Genomic DNA, 13103 nt, shown 5'->3' on the forward strand with positions numbered 1-13103 from the left:
CTATTTTATTGAATGAAAGTAGCTATCCAGAACACAACAAGGAATCAAGAAGATAGCAAAAAGAGGCCCCTTAAAGTAGGGGGAAAATATTCAAAGCCCCTGTACTAAATTCACACACCTGACTCTTAAGAAAATTTAAGCCTTCACTCAGAACTCGTTTACCCTTGTTTTGCATATAATTCTAAAAAGGTCAGTCATCTGGTTTCTCAGCTGTATAGCTAATCTGAAACTGTCAATTAGAAAAATGGGGCAGGGGGTACTGCTAGAGGCAAGCATTTTGACAGGAAGAGAAGTGAGCATAAGCAGGATGAAAGAAATCAATAAAAGGCAGATAGAAGTCCTCAAAAACCATAGCAGCTTGTGGTCATTTGGAGTAGAGTTAAATGGCATAGGTCATGAATATTACTCCCTAATGGCAGCACTTTTTTACAACCCCAAACAATGATGTTCGACCATAATCAGAACCATGAGACACAAAAGAAAAGGTTCAGTGGTACTTAGGGACCATGAGGTTGTGCTTACCTCCATGGAGACAGAGCAATAATTGTTCCAGGGGGAGGTATCACCTCTGATGAGTGGGCCCTGGAGAGCCAAGAAAGGTTTAAAATACAGTCAGCATCTGGTGTGCTATGTTAATCCTTACAAAATTAATAAAGTATGCTTCTACTGCCGCTAAATTAGCAGGACTATTTGCTTAATAAAATATGTTTTGCTGTCTGGGTTTTATGAGCCAAGCCATAAATGGCAGTCTTCACCCTGGTGTTAGATGCTATTAGACAACCTTTCTATGTTCCCACTCCAAGGGTGATCATGACATGTGGAAGCTCTCAAGGATCAGTTCAAAAGCAGTCTAACAGGCTCACGGTGAAAATTTGTCTGCTTCTACAGGAGTGCTCAGGAGTTCTGTATTTAGGCTGATTGACCCCAGGCGGAGGTGTTGTTTTCCTCTAGTTAAAGGGTGAAATTTGCTAAATGACTTAAACCCTCTCAGACTCAGTTTTTCCTCTTGAGAAGGGGCTTGACCAATATGGAACTTTCAGAAGGCTATAGAGTAAAAGGAAAGAGCCCCAGATTTGACATCAGGGGACCTGGGTTAGAATCCTGTCTTTTGTGTTACCTATGTGACTTTGGTCAAATGACTCACCCTCTCTAGGAATCATGCGTTAAATGAAGGAATTGGACTCGATGGCCTTAAGGTTCCTTTTAGCCCTAAATTTGTGATCCTATGATTTCCCAGCTCTAGAATACTCTATTTGTATGATTCTGAAGGGAGGTCAAAGGGAGATATTTTGTTGTGGTTATTGTTCATTTATGTCTGACTCTCTGTGACCCCATTGCGGTGTTTTCTTGGCAAAGATACTAGAGTGGTTTCTGTTTCCTTCTCCTGCTCATTTTATAGTTGAAGAACTGAGGCAAACCAGGTTAAATGATGTGCCCAGGGTCACAGAGCTAGTAACTGTTTGAACTCATGGAGATGAGTCTTCCAGATTCCAAGCAAAGTGCCCTATATACTGCACCACCCAGCTGCCCCTTAAGAGGGATATTATGTAGACAAAATGGAGGTTGGAGGAGTCTGATATTAAACTGCAATGATTTCTTTGATAAGCTGTTCCCTCCCAAGTAGTTGAGTCAGGCAGGAAGAAATGTCTCCTCCTGTTTGTGGATTTGATTTCTGATTATGTTTTTCACTTGGTCCTACCACCTGCAAGTGTAGCTGCTCTGGAGTCAGTGTTCTTTGTTGAATGAAGATGATTTGATATTCTTCCCAAGTCTACAAGCAATAGGACATACTTCTAAGTGTTTTTCCCCCTCTTAGGAAAAAGAAAAAAAAGAAGCTTTTAAAGGCTTAACTGGCATAAATTGTAAGTTTTGTGCTGAGGTTAGGTAGATGCTTCTCAACTTCCAAGTCAGAACATCTCAGACTGCAAGAAGGGAGAGGGAGGTGAGAGAGAAGTGCTTCAAATTAAAACACCAAATAGAGACAACTTTTAAAAAGGAGACAGAAATCCATCAATCATCTCCAAAATAAAAATGCCATTTAGTGGTGATATCTCATGGAACCTCCCAATGTTATTAATTGGTGTCTTTCTCCCTTTTGTGAATGAGGAAAAAAGGAAGGGTGAATTAATATCTTCCTTGGTAGCCTAATGATTAGAAATTATCATATTCAGTGCAGCAGCTCAGTTTTGATGCCCTGTGGGAGAACTTATTTTAGAGGAGACTTTATGATATAATGAAAAGAGCTCTGGACTAGGAGAAGGATGATCTGGTTTTGAGACATGGCTCTGCCACTTGCTAGCTATATAATCTTGGGGAAAGCTCTCTTCATTTCTCTGGATCTTTTCTTTAAATGAGTCAGTTGGACTTAGTGGACACAAAGCTCTAAATCTATGATCATATGACTTCATTGAATCTCAGTGGCTTCATTCATAAAATAAAGGATAACACCACAGGAAATACCTTCCTCACAGGTCTAATGGTGATAATCCCATCAATCTATACATATGCTCTGGCTCCATGGAGATACCTGTGTTCATTGATACCCCCACCTCCTTCCTACACTTAGAAGTCAAAAGCAGAGCTGACATTGGATATGTCCTAAAAAGAGGGATGAAATATTTCCATAGTTCCTATAGCCTGTGGAGGGTCCACTTGACTATGTGACCATCTCCATTCGACCTACCAATCATGAGCTACTGTGAATGTCCTTATCCAAGAGGTCAGAAGGCATATCCTAAAAAAAGCAGCCAATGTGTATAACCATTCCCATCAATCCAGAGCGCTTTTCCAGACCCACAGGATTGTAACTATTATAAAAGATTGTAGTTAAGAAAGCATTTGGAAACATAAAGTGTAGTAGAAATAACATCATCATTGTACCAGTTAGGCAGATAAACAAGGACAGAACTTTATAATAGTTTCAAGCCCTCACCAAAATCAAAGAACGGTTTAATCCTTTCTTAGTTTCTCTCCTCACTTTGCCCTTTCTCAATACCATGAGGCACCCCTTTTCCATCACTACAGGTATCCAGGGCATTAATATTTTCTTGCTCACTACAAGTCTTCCCAGGGCAGGCAACGTCATATCTAACTCAATACAGTTTGTTCTTTGATTTTGAAAGGAAAGGTTTTGTTACAGGGATTCTAACATCATTGTGCAGGAAAAAAATAAATGGAATAGAAACAGAGACCTTCTCAGCACACCTAAAATCAAACCACCAAGGCCAATGAAAGGGAATTGACCCTGTCTAGGGACTTATGGAGAAAGAGTAATTCATCCCTCTCCCATACCATCTCCCATCCCAAGGACACACCAATCAAGAGAGGGCAGGCCCAAGGGCTATGGTAGGCTAAGAGGTGAAATAATCCAGAAAGAGTGTTCTGCGGGAAATAAACTTAATATTCTTCCTCTTTCTGAATATTTGCATTTTTAAAGGGATCTTCAGTAGGTTAGTCCACAGGAATGAGGCTCTAATAATATGTTTTCACATATCTGCCACAGCACAATCTAGGTGATCTTCTTTGGCTAGGGAATTTTTCTCATTGTCTCTCTTGGATTGTTCCATACAAATGATCATCTATCATTAGTCTCTAGAAAGGGCCAGCCATCCTACACATCATCCATGGGTGCCCCTCAGAAGTCATAGGATCATAGGCTATGTCTGTATTGGGAAAGACAAAGCCTTATTACACTTTTTTTGGTTAACCTAAAAGATCTGGGGTAGACTGACAGACCACAATTTCTTTTTTGAAGAGAAGCTACTTATCTGAGTCCAGTGTGTGTGTGTGGCAGGGTGGGGTGGGTGGGAGGGTCTTGAAAGTATAAGCCCAGAGTTGGAATAGGGAGTTTCCAAACAAAGGAGGGGCCAGTTGTCATCCTGTCCCAAGCCCCAGGCTTGTTTCTTAGTGTGATGTTGAATCAACATCAGCTGCAAAGTCCTTGAATGCCAATCTTAGTGGTTTTCCCCAAGTAACTTCTTCTGGAGAAAGGCTTATTCACTCACTGTTTTGTACAGTCAGATAAAAACCAGCCCGTTTCTATAAATTTTTTTCCAAAAAAATTTTGTTACTCTGGGTCAAATAATATTCTGCATCAAAGTTGAAAACACACTCCCATGTGTGCACCCTAGACATAGTTATTATAATAACAAACATCACCTCTTTCCTTGCCAAGATGCATGAAAAAGCTAAAAAAAAATAATTATTTTATAATGTGAAGTTGGTCAAGGAAAGAATAAATGGATCAGAAGAAGAATTTCCTCAGTGAAACATTGGCATTCTTCTTCTTCAAAAACCAAAACTAAAGGACAAAAACTTTACCATTTTCCCTTTCCTCCCATTACCAACTTCACTGGTACATTGGACTAATTAAGGTAACATGGTTCTGATGAGGAAGGGGTCTAGATCATCCCAAAGCCTTCCTTCTAAGTCATTCAGTGTTAAAGATGTTTATTGTTTTGTGGTTATTACTGGAACTTCAGTTCATTTATTTATCCACAATTTCATTACTTTGGGTATTCACTTGTTTGAAGCAAATTGAACTCTTCTGTATCTTTTCATCCTGGGCAAAGTCTGTCTTCATTTTTCCATAAGTCCATCATTAACAATCCACCCAGTGTGATCTTTTAGTATCTCAGGGACATCACTGCCCTGTGCTGATTGTTTATTAATTAAGTTACATATGTTTTATGGCCCTTCCACTTCCTTATCTGGTCTGGACATCATATGTCTTCAATAATATATTTTTACAAAATTTATTTTGATAATACCATCATTGGTATCAAGCTATAGCATGCTTATATCTACCACCATTCCTTTCAGATAGTTTTCCATTTTTATTCTTTATACATGTTGGTGTGCCATGATTCACAGTTATATAACTTCTCTGGGGAAATGCTACTTTTAAAGAAATGGGCTTTTGTGACAGTAAACACTATAGGGTAAATGAAAATGCTTTACAATTTTCCTTTTTCCATATTGATTGGTCTAACTGTAAGGCATAAGCCATTCAGCTACACATCATATATAACCTAGGCAACATTGAGTTTTCATCCACCTTTTCTTCTCAGTGTGAATGGTTGAGTGACTTCTTTTATATCACTGTGGGTTGAGAAGGATTTTGTTTTGTTCTAGAGCTTAATCAATTAATGTAATATTATTTGCAAATAGAAGCATTTAATGAACTCCTCCATTAAGCAGGTATCCTTTTGTTTGAACTTTGTACAGGATTTATTCCATTAATCACAGGCAAAATTTGTAGGAGAGCATTCATTTCCCTGCTCAATGACTCACTGAATATGTCTATAAAGCAAGGTACAAAATATATTGCGTAGAGAGGCTAGAAAATTTCAGAGTTGAAAGATTTTTTTCATTCTTTGCAGCTAATTCATCTCACAGCTTTTGCTGTTATATCAGTGTTGATTCACAGATGTTTGGTGTGTGTGGAAAGAATGATAGAAGTTGGAATATGTTTTTCCTAAGGACACTCTTGGATGACACTTCTGATATCATTCATAAGGAACAGACTGTTTACTTTGATTTCATATAGACAAGAGAAGCTCCCAAAGTAACATCCCACATCCCCAACTCTCATAGATGCATTGTTTTCATAATGAGATGAAACATTTAAATAACATTATAGATTTAACTGAAATATAAATATACCCTGGGAAGTGTCAGTGACAGCTATGAAGTTAGTGGGATGACCCCCAAATCTTTAGTTCAGGTTTTGCTATTAAATTTGTCCTACATTCATAAGTGCTTGGTGGACATCTGGCCTTGTGTGTCTTTTTTAGCACCTCAGACTAAACATGTCTAAAACAAAGCTAATGAGTATTCAAATTTGAAGACTCTTCCCTTCCCTGATCATACTTTGCTTTGCAGCTATGCCTAAGGAAGAACTCATTTGAGCTGCCTCTCCAGAGTCAGATATGGGAAGGAAACTACCCTGTAGTATCCACCTGTGAGAACCTGGCCATCTTTGTGTCTATTTGCTCTTCCTTGACCTTCAGCTTTGGTGAAGGGGTACATCTTTACATTACCTATGGAACTTGGGACATTTATTTTACTTCTCTGGGCTTCAGTTTTCATATTGTGTAAAATATGAGAGTCAGACTAGGTGACTTCTGATCTTACTTCCAGCTCTGAATCCATGGTCTCTCTAAGTCCCAGTTTCCCCACCTCTGTGATGAGGATAATATAGGGCTGTTGGGAGCAAAGTGCTGTGTACAGTTTAAAATGGTTGGGATGAGTTATTGAATGAGAGCGCTGTTTTTTATAGAAAGGGAAAGCAAGATCCCTGGGCCTCACTCACAATAGGGTTTGAAAGGGGAAAGGTAGAGGACAGAAGTGGTACAAGAGTGTAGGCACCAAGCTCAGTCTTCTTTGTCAGCAGTTTTTTGTTTGTTTTTTTATAAGTCCTTGGTCCTTTCTTGATCTTGGTTGACTGCTGTTCTAATCTGTCCTTATTGACTATTGTCTCTGAGCATAAGATTTGGAACAACCTCACTGAAAAATTTCCCATCCCCCTGGGCAGTCATCAGAAACTTTCCTAAGCCTATCCACTACTATTGCTGTTTTAAATTACTGTGGCATCCTTCCTCTGAGCAGATGGGGGTTCTCTGGCTTAGAATGAGCCAACACAAGCCTCAGAATGCCCTGGCATCTGAAGGCAAAGGAGAATAAATTATGCAGGAGGAAGTTTCTTAATTTCCCTTCTTTCCCTCCATCTTGTCTCACCTCCTACCCAACACCCCCAGAACCTCATATCTGTTGCTGAACACACATTCTAATGGAGATAATTACTGTTAATGAAGAGAAGGTAGAAGTATAAAATAATGGCAGTTGTATAATATTCAGGACTGACCATCTTGAAGATCCTGTAGTTCAAAAAGTTCATCTTTATCAGGGTGGGAAGAGTTCTGGATTAGGAGTCAGAAAACCTGGTTTCACATCCTGGTTCTACTTCAACCTTGAGCAAGGCACTTAACCTCCTTGTAAAATAGGTAGATGGTTGGGCTTGGGAACTTCTAAGATTCTCCTCAGCCCAAGATCTATTATGATATGATCTATCTTCTTATGATTTGATGATTATTGATCTTAAGTATGAAATATGTCATGATGTAGGAAATACTGAAGTAAGTGGAGTTAATTATCAGTTGAGTCTTTTAAAATCATATTCTAAAAAAGGGGTGCTTAACTGAAAGAATTATAGAATCTAGACCCAAAAGGGTTCCTGCAAATATTTTGGTCCACTCTCCATCAAGTATAAGGATCCCCACTCAATGTCACCCCTAGCAGATGATGAGCTAGTCTTAGGTTCACTTCCAGTGATGGGTGGTCCTCTCCCTAGGGAGGACAACCATTTCTTTTGGGACAGCTCCAATTGTTGGGATATTCTTCATTCTGCTGAGTGAAGATTTCTTCTCCCTGTAATTTCTACTCACCAGGAGTAATCCTGCCCTTGGAACCACACAAAATAAGCCTGTGTCCTCTTCTGAAGAACATTCCTTTAATATTTGAACCATCCATATTCTAGCACTACCTGAATGAATTTCTGCCATGGAGGTTATAGGGTGTTTCTTCATCTGTGGCTTTGCACTGGCCATCCCTGTGACCTGAAATGAACTTCCTCCTTCTTCACAGAATCCTTCTCTTCATTTAAGACACAGCTCAAATACCACCTTCTTACAGAAAGCCTTTTCTGATCTTCCTGCTATGAGGAGATCTATGGCCCTCTTTTCATACCTACTTTATTTTTAATTTATGTATTTATTTTTGGGTACATGCATGTATATACATATATGTACATTTAGATTTATACATAGTTATTATATATTTTAATTGTATATATTTGTATATGTAATTATTGCAAACTTCCTCATTCCTTCCATGCAGGCTCCTTGACAGTAGGGAATACTTTATTCTTTTTTTCATATCCCCATCATTTAGCACAAGGCCTGGTACATAGTAGGCATTTAATGAATATGTATTGATTAAATATTTAAAATATTTAATCACTGATTGTTTCAAAGGCTGGGCAAAGGGACCATGACATGTGATTATTGCTTGAGTGAACTGTGTAGCTTGGAGGGTGTGGGATTCACGATACATAGCTTCACATATTTGAAGACTTATTGTAGAGTTAGTGTTTAAACTTAAACTTGGTTCCTCTTGGTAAAACTCAGAACAATGGGAAAAAGTTGTAAAAAGCAAAATTTGCCTGGATAGAGAAAAAGGAAATATTTCTTAATGATAGGCAGTGTAATATAGTGTATGGAGAATGGGCTTTGGTGTCTGCTAGACCTGTCTTCAAGTCTTACCTCTGACACATACTGGCTGTGTGATCCTGAACAAATTAATTAATTTCTCAGTTCCCAGGCAACTAAGACCATAAATTGCAGAGAAGATGTCCACCGGTATCGGTAGTCTCCTATCAGGGAGTTGTCTATACCCATGAACTCATAGGCCCCATTCAAAAAACTAATAAAAACAAAAACAGAGGCAACAACGTGGAGTAGCAGATACAGATTGAGCCTTAAGGTTGAGCCAGAAGGACCTGGGTTCATGTTTGACCTCTGACACATAGTGGCTGTGTGACCCTAGGGAAGTCAAATTGACTCCTCAGCATTCTAGAGCACTTTCTATGACTATATGCTGCCAAACAATTGGTAATTTCCAGTGGTAGAGGCATTTATTCAACAGATATTCCTTACATTGATAAAATAAAAAATACAGATAAAAAAGAAAAGTTTCCTATAAATTAATGATATCTGTAAACAACATATTGTATGATTATAGTTTTAAATCCATTCTGCTATCTGCCTCTGTTTTATGGGAGAGTTCATTCCGTTCACATTCACAGTTATGATTACAAGCTGTGTCTTTTTCTCCGTCCTGTTTTCCCCAGTGCCGTTTTTGTTTTCATTTCTCCCTCCCCACTTCCACTCCTCAAAAGAGTTTTGCTTTTGCCCACTGCCTTCCTCAGTTTACCCTCCCTCTTAATTTCCCTCCCTTATCTTACCCTTTTCTCCTTGCTACTTCTTCCCTCCCTTCTGACCACCCCCCTTTTCCTTTCCCTCTTTCCCATCTACTGCCTGTAGGAAAAGTTTGATTTCTATACTTTTCAGAGGATGCTATTCTCTTCTTGAACCAAATTCGATGAGAGTAAAGCTCATATACCACTCTTCTCCCTCCCATCTTTCCCTCTACTATAATGTGTTTTTGTGCCTCTTCATTTGATGTAATTTACCCTTTTCTGCTACCTCCTTACCTCTTCTCCCAGAACCATCCTTTTACATCTCTTAATTATGTTTTTTATCCTTATATCAGTTATTTTATACTGACACCCCCAGTCTATGTATATCCCTCTCAATTATCATAACTGTACTATTCTCAAGATTGGCATATGCATATATATGTACTGTATGTATATATCATATATAAAGCAATGTAATCCTATATAAGGATGTAAACAATTTGTCCTTATTGATTAACAAGATTTGTGGGTTTTTTCCCCCTGTTCACCTTTTTATGTCTCTCTTGAGTTTTGTATTTGAAGATCAAATTTTCCATTGAGTTCTGGCCTTTTCATCAGGAAGGTTTGGAATTCCCTTATTTCATTGAATGTCCATCTCCTTGCCTGAAATATTATGCTCAGTTTTGCTGAGTAGTTGATCCTTGGTTGTAGTCCAAGCTTTTTTGCCCTTCAGAATATCATATTCCAATTTCTCCTGTCATTTAATGTAGAAGCTGAAAGATTCTATGTGATCCTGACTGTAGTTCCACGATATTTGAATTGTTTCTTTTTGGCTGTTTGTGGTATTTTCTCCCTGACTTTTTAATTCTGAAATTTGGCTATAATATTTCTTGGAGTTTTCAATTTGGGATCTCTTTCAGGGGGTGATCGGTGGATTCTTTCAATGACTATTTTCCCCTTTGGTTCTAGGACCTCTGGGCAGTTATCTTTGATAATTCCTTTGAAGATACTGTCCAGGCTCTTTTTTTCATCGTGGCTTTCCAGTAGACCAATAATTCTTAAATTATCTCTCCTGGATCTATTTTCCAGGTCAGTTGGTTTTCCAATCAGATATTACACATTTTCTTCTATTTTTTTCATTCTTTACATTTTATTTCACTACTTCTTGATGCCTCATGGAATCATTAGCTTCTACTTGCTCAATTCTAATTTTTAATGAGTTGCTGTCTTCATTTTGTTTTTGAGTCTTCTTTTCCAATTGGATGATTTTACCTTTCAGGGTGTCATTTTCTCTATTTAGATTCTGAATCTCCTTAGCCATTTCGCCAATTTTACTTGTTAAAGATTTGATCTCATCCATCGTTTTTTCCCCCATTTTTTCTTTTATCTCCCTAATTTCGTTTTTAAAATCCTCCTTTAGCTCTTCCAGGAATGCTTTTTGGGCTTGAGACCAGTTCACATTCCCTTTCGAGGTATCAGATGTGGGTATGGTGTCAATGCTGTCCTCTTCTGAATTGGTATTTTGATCTTCCCTGACTCCATAAAAAGAATCAATGGTGCTTGGTTTTTTTTTGTGTTCTTCTTCATGTTGGTTAGATTTTTCCTGTCTTTACAGTGGGTTTCTACTTTTGGGGCTCAGGGATTTCTGTCCCAGGTTTCTTGTTCTGGGAATTGTGAGCCTAGTTATTGACTTTGTGTGTTATGGCCTTCGGTTTCCTGAGGTATGGGGAGGGGTCGTCTGCCTGCTGGAAGTCTCTCTTCCCCTGGGGGGTGCTCTCCAGCTGTTGTCTGTGCTGGTGTCTGCCACTTGCCCTGGCTGTGCAACAGCATGTCTGGATACCTGGCTGACCCTTGCTGGCTCCTCCCTTCTGGGACTCAGGAATTCCCACTGTTTGGCTACTGAAGTCCCACTTCTGTCTACTCTATTCCAGCGTTTTTCTCCAAGGAATTTTCTGGGTCAGTGAAGGAGGGAGGGAGTTATGAGAGCCGTTTACCTGGCCCTTAAGTCTCCCAGAGGTTCAAGAAGGTGGCTTTCAAACCTTTGGGCTGCAAGCCTCAGGAGTAGATGTCTTGCAGCCTCAGGCACTGTGGTGTTGCCTCCCGTCACTTTGACAGACTCCTGTCCTGTATTGGGAGGCCTGAGGATCTCCACCGGTTTTGGGCACCCAGATTTCTCCCAGCTTGGATCGCTGGCTGATTTCCGCAGCTGCTTCCACTTAGGTGCTGTCTGGTACAGCTCTGCACACTGGGTGCTCTTCCGGCCCCGGCCTACAGATCCATCCCATTGGCCTTTTGGACTCTTCTGGCTTGGACATTTGCCCCACTCAGTCTACTAGTGGCTTCTAACTCTCTCAAATCTGCTCAGATTCACTTTTTTAGAGGTATCTGACAATGAAAGAGCTCCAGTAAGATGCTGTTTTTAAGTGGCCATCTTGGCTCCGCCCTCCAAATTAAAGATATCTGAAGTGGAAAGGACTTACTTGTCAGGAATGTTATAAAGAATTGCTGTGAAGGTTTGCATTGAATTAGATGGCCACTGAGCTTCCTTCCAACTTTGAGATTTTGTTATTCTGTGACTTCGAAAACCCCTTTCAATACTTTGATTCCCTCTTCCCCCATCTTCCCTGGACAATATATACCCTATGAATTAATTTCTCATCATTTCATTTATGAGATAGTTGCCCCTGGGATGGGAAGAACTTAGGACCATGGAATCAAAGGACATCAGAACTTGAAGGGCTCTTAAATATCTTCTAGTCCAACTCCTTCCTTATGAAGATGAGAAAAATGAACCCACAGAGGTGATCGGTCTTGTCCAACGTAACACCCCTGGGTAGGGGCACAGCTGAGATTCAAAAGTAGGGCAACAGTGCTATTTCTACAACCCATGATTTGAGCTGTTTTCTACCTAGTCTTTGTCCTAAAAAAATTCTTCACAGAATCTTAGGGCAAGGAGGGATGAGGAAATTGGAAATAAGTGAAGTTAAAGGACTTGTCCAAGAATGTATAGTTCAAAAATATTAGAAATGGGACCTGACTGCAGAGACCTTTGGCAGGGAGGGATGAGGAAAATGGAAATAAGTGAAGTAAATAAAGTGAAGTTAAATGACTTGTCTAAGAACATATAGTTCAGAAATATTAGAAGTGGGGCAGCTAGGTGGCACAGTGAATAGAGCACCGGCCCTGGAGTTGGGAGGACCTGAGTTCAAATCTGGCCTCAGACACTTGACACACTTACTAGTTGTGTGATCTTGGGCAAGTCACTTAACTCCAATTACCCTGCCTTCCCCCCTCCAAAAGAAATTAAAAAAAAAACCAGAAATATTAGAAATGGGACCTGAATGCAGAGACCTTTGGCAGGGTTTCTTGTCTAGCACCTGTCAAGCAATGTCATTTGGGTGATCAATTGCTTAGTCAATATGTCACGTCATCCCTCGTGAAAAACACAATACAAAACAACAAAGACAACAACAACGAAAAACATAAGCTCAGAATAAGTGATGAATTGATTTATAATGGTAGGAAAAGAAGCACTAGGGAGAGAGCAAGGAAAAGGGAACAGGCAGGAAAGAAGAAGGAACAGCAGGGTTGACAGTTCTTTTCTCTCTGCGCTGATGGGTGGAGGAAGTCTCCTTCATTAACTAGGTTCCCAAGCAGTAGATTGCCTCTAGAGGGATAAGACATCTGATGTCTGAGAAGCAGGAAGCTCAGTTCCCAGGCCTCAGCTTGTGAGACATGACTGAGTCGCCCTTTCTGACGGCCTTTGTTTTCTAGAATCCAGCCTCCCTCTGTGCACTGGGAACAGGAGACATTTCCTTTAATCATGCCTTATAAAAGCATGAGCCGGTTTATTGGCACATGGATCAGGGATGATTTGGGAGCCTGTCTTGTCTCTGGGAACAAAAAGGCTCCTCCGTCAGGCCCCATGGCATACCTTTTGGTGTCAGATGTATCGTTGACTCTAGAGCTTAGGGGAATTTTCTTCCATTTGTGTCTCAGAGAAATGTACTCGATGATGAGGGAAGAAACTAAGAAAGTATTTTTACTCGGTCCCAGGTTCTGCTAAATGAATGGAGAGGTTTTGGAACAGTTTGATTCTAGAACCAAATTTTCCATTTATGGTTCA

This window comes from Trichosurus vulpecula, chromosome 1 (genome assembly GCF_011100635.1).
Source record: "Trichosurus vulpecula isolate mTriVul1 chromosome 1, mTriVul1.pri, whole genome shotgun sequence".
Taxonomy (NCBI): domain Eukaryota; kingdom Metazoa; phylum Chordata; class Mammalia; order Diprotodontia; family Phalangeridae; genus Trichosurus; species Trichosurus vulpecula.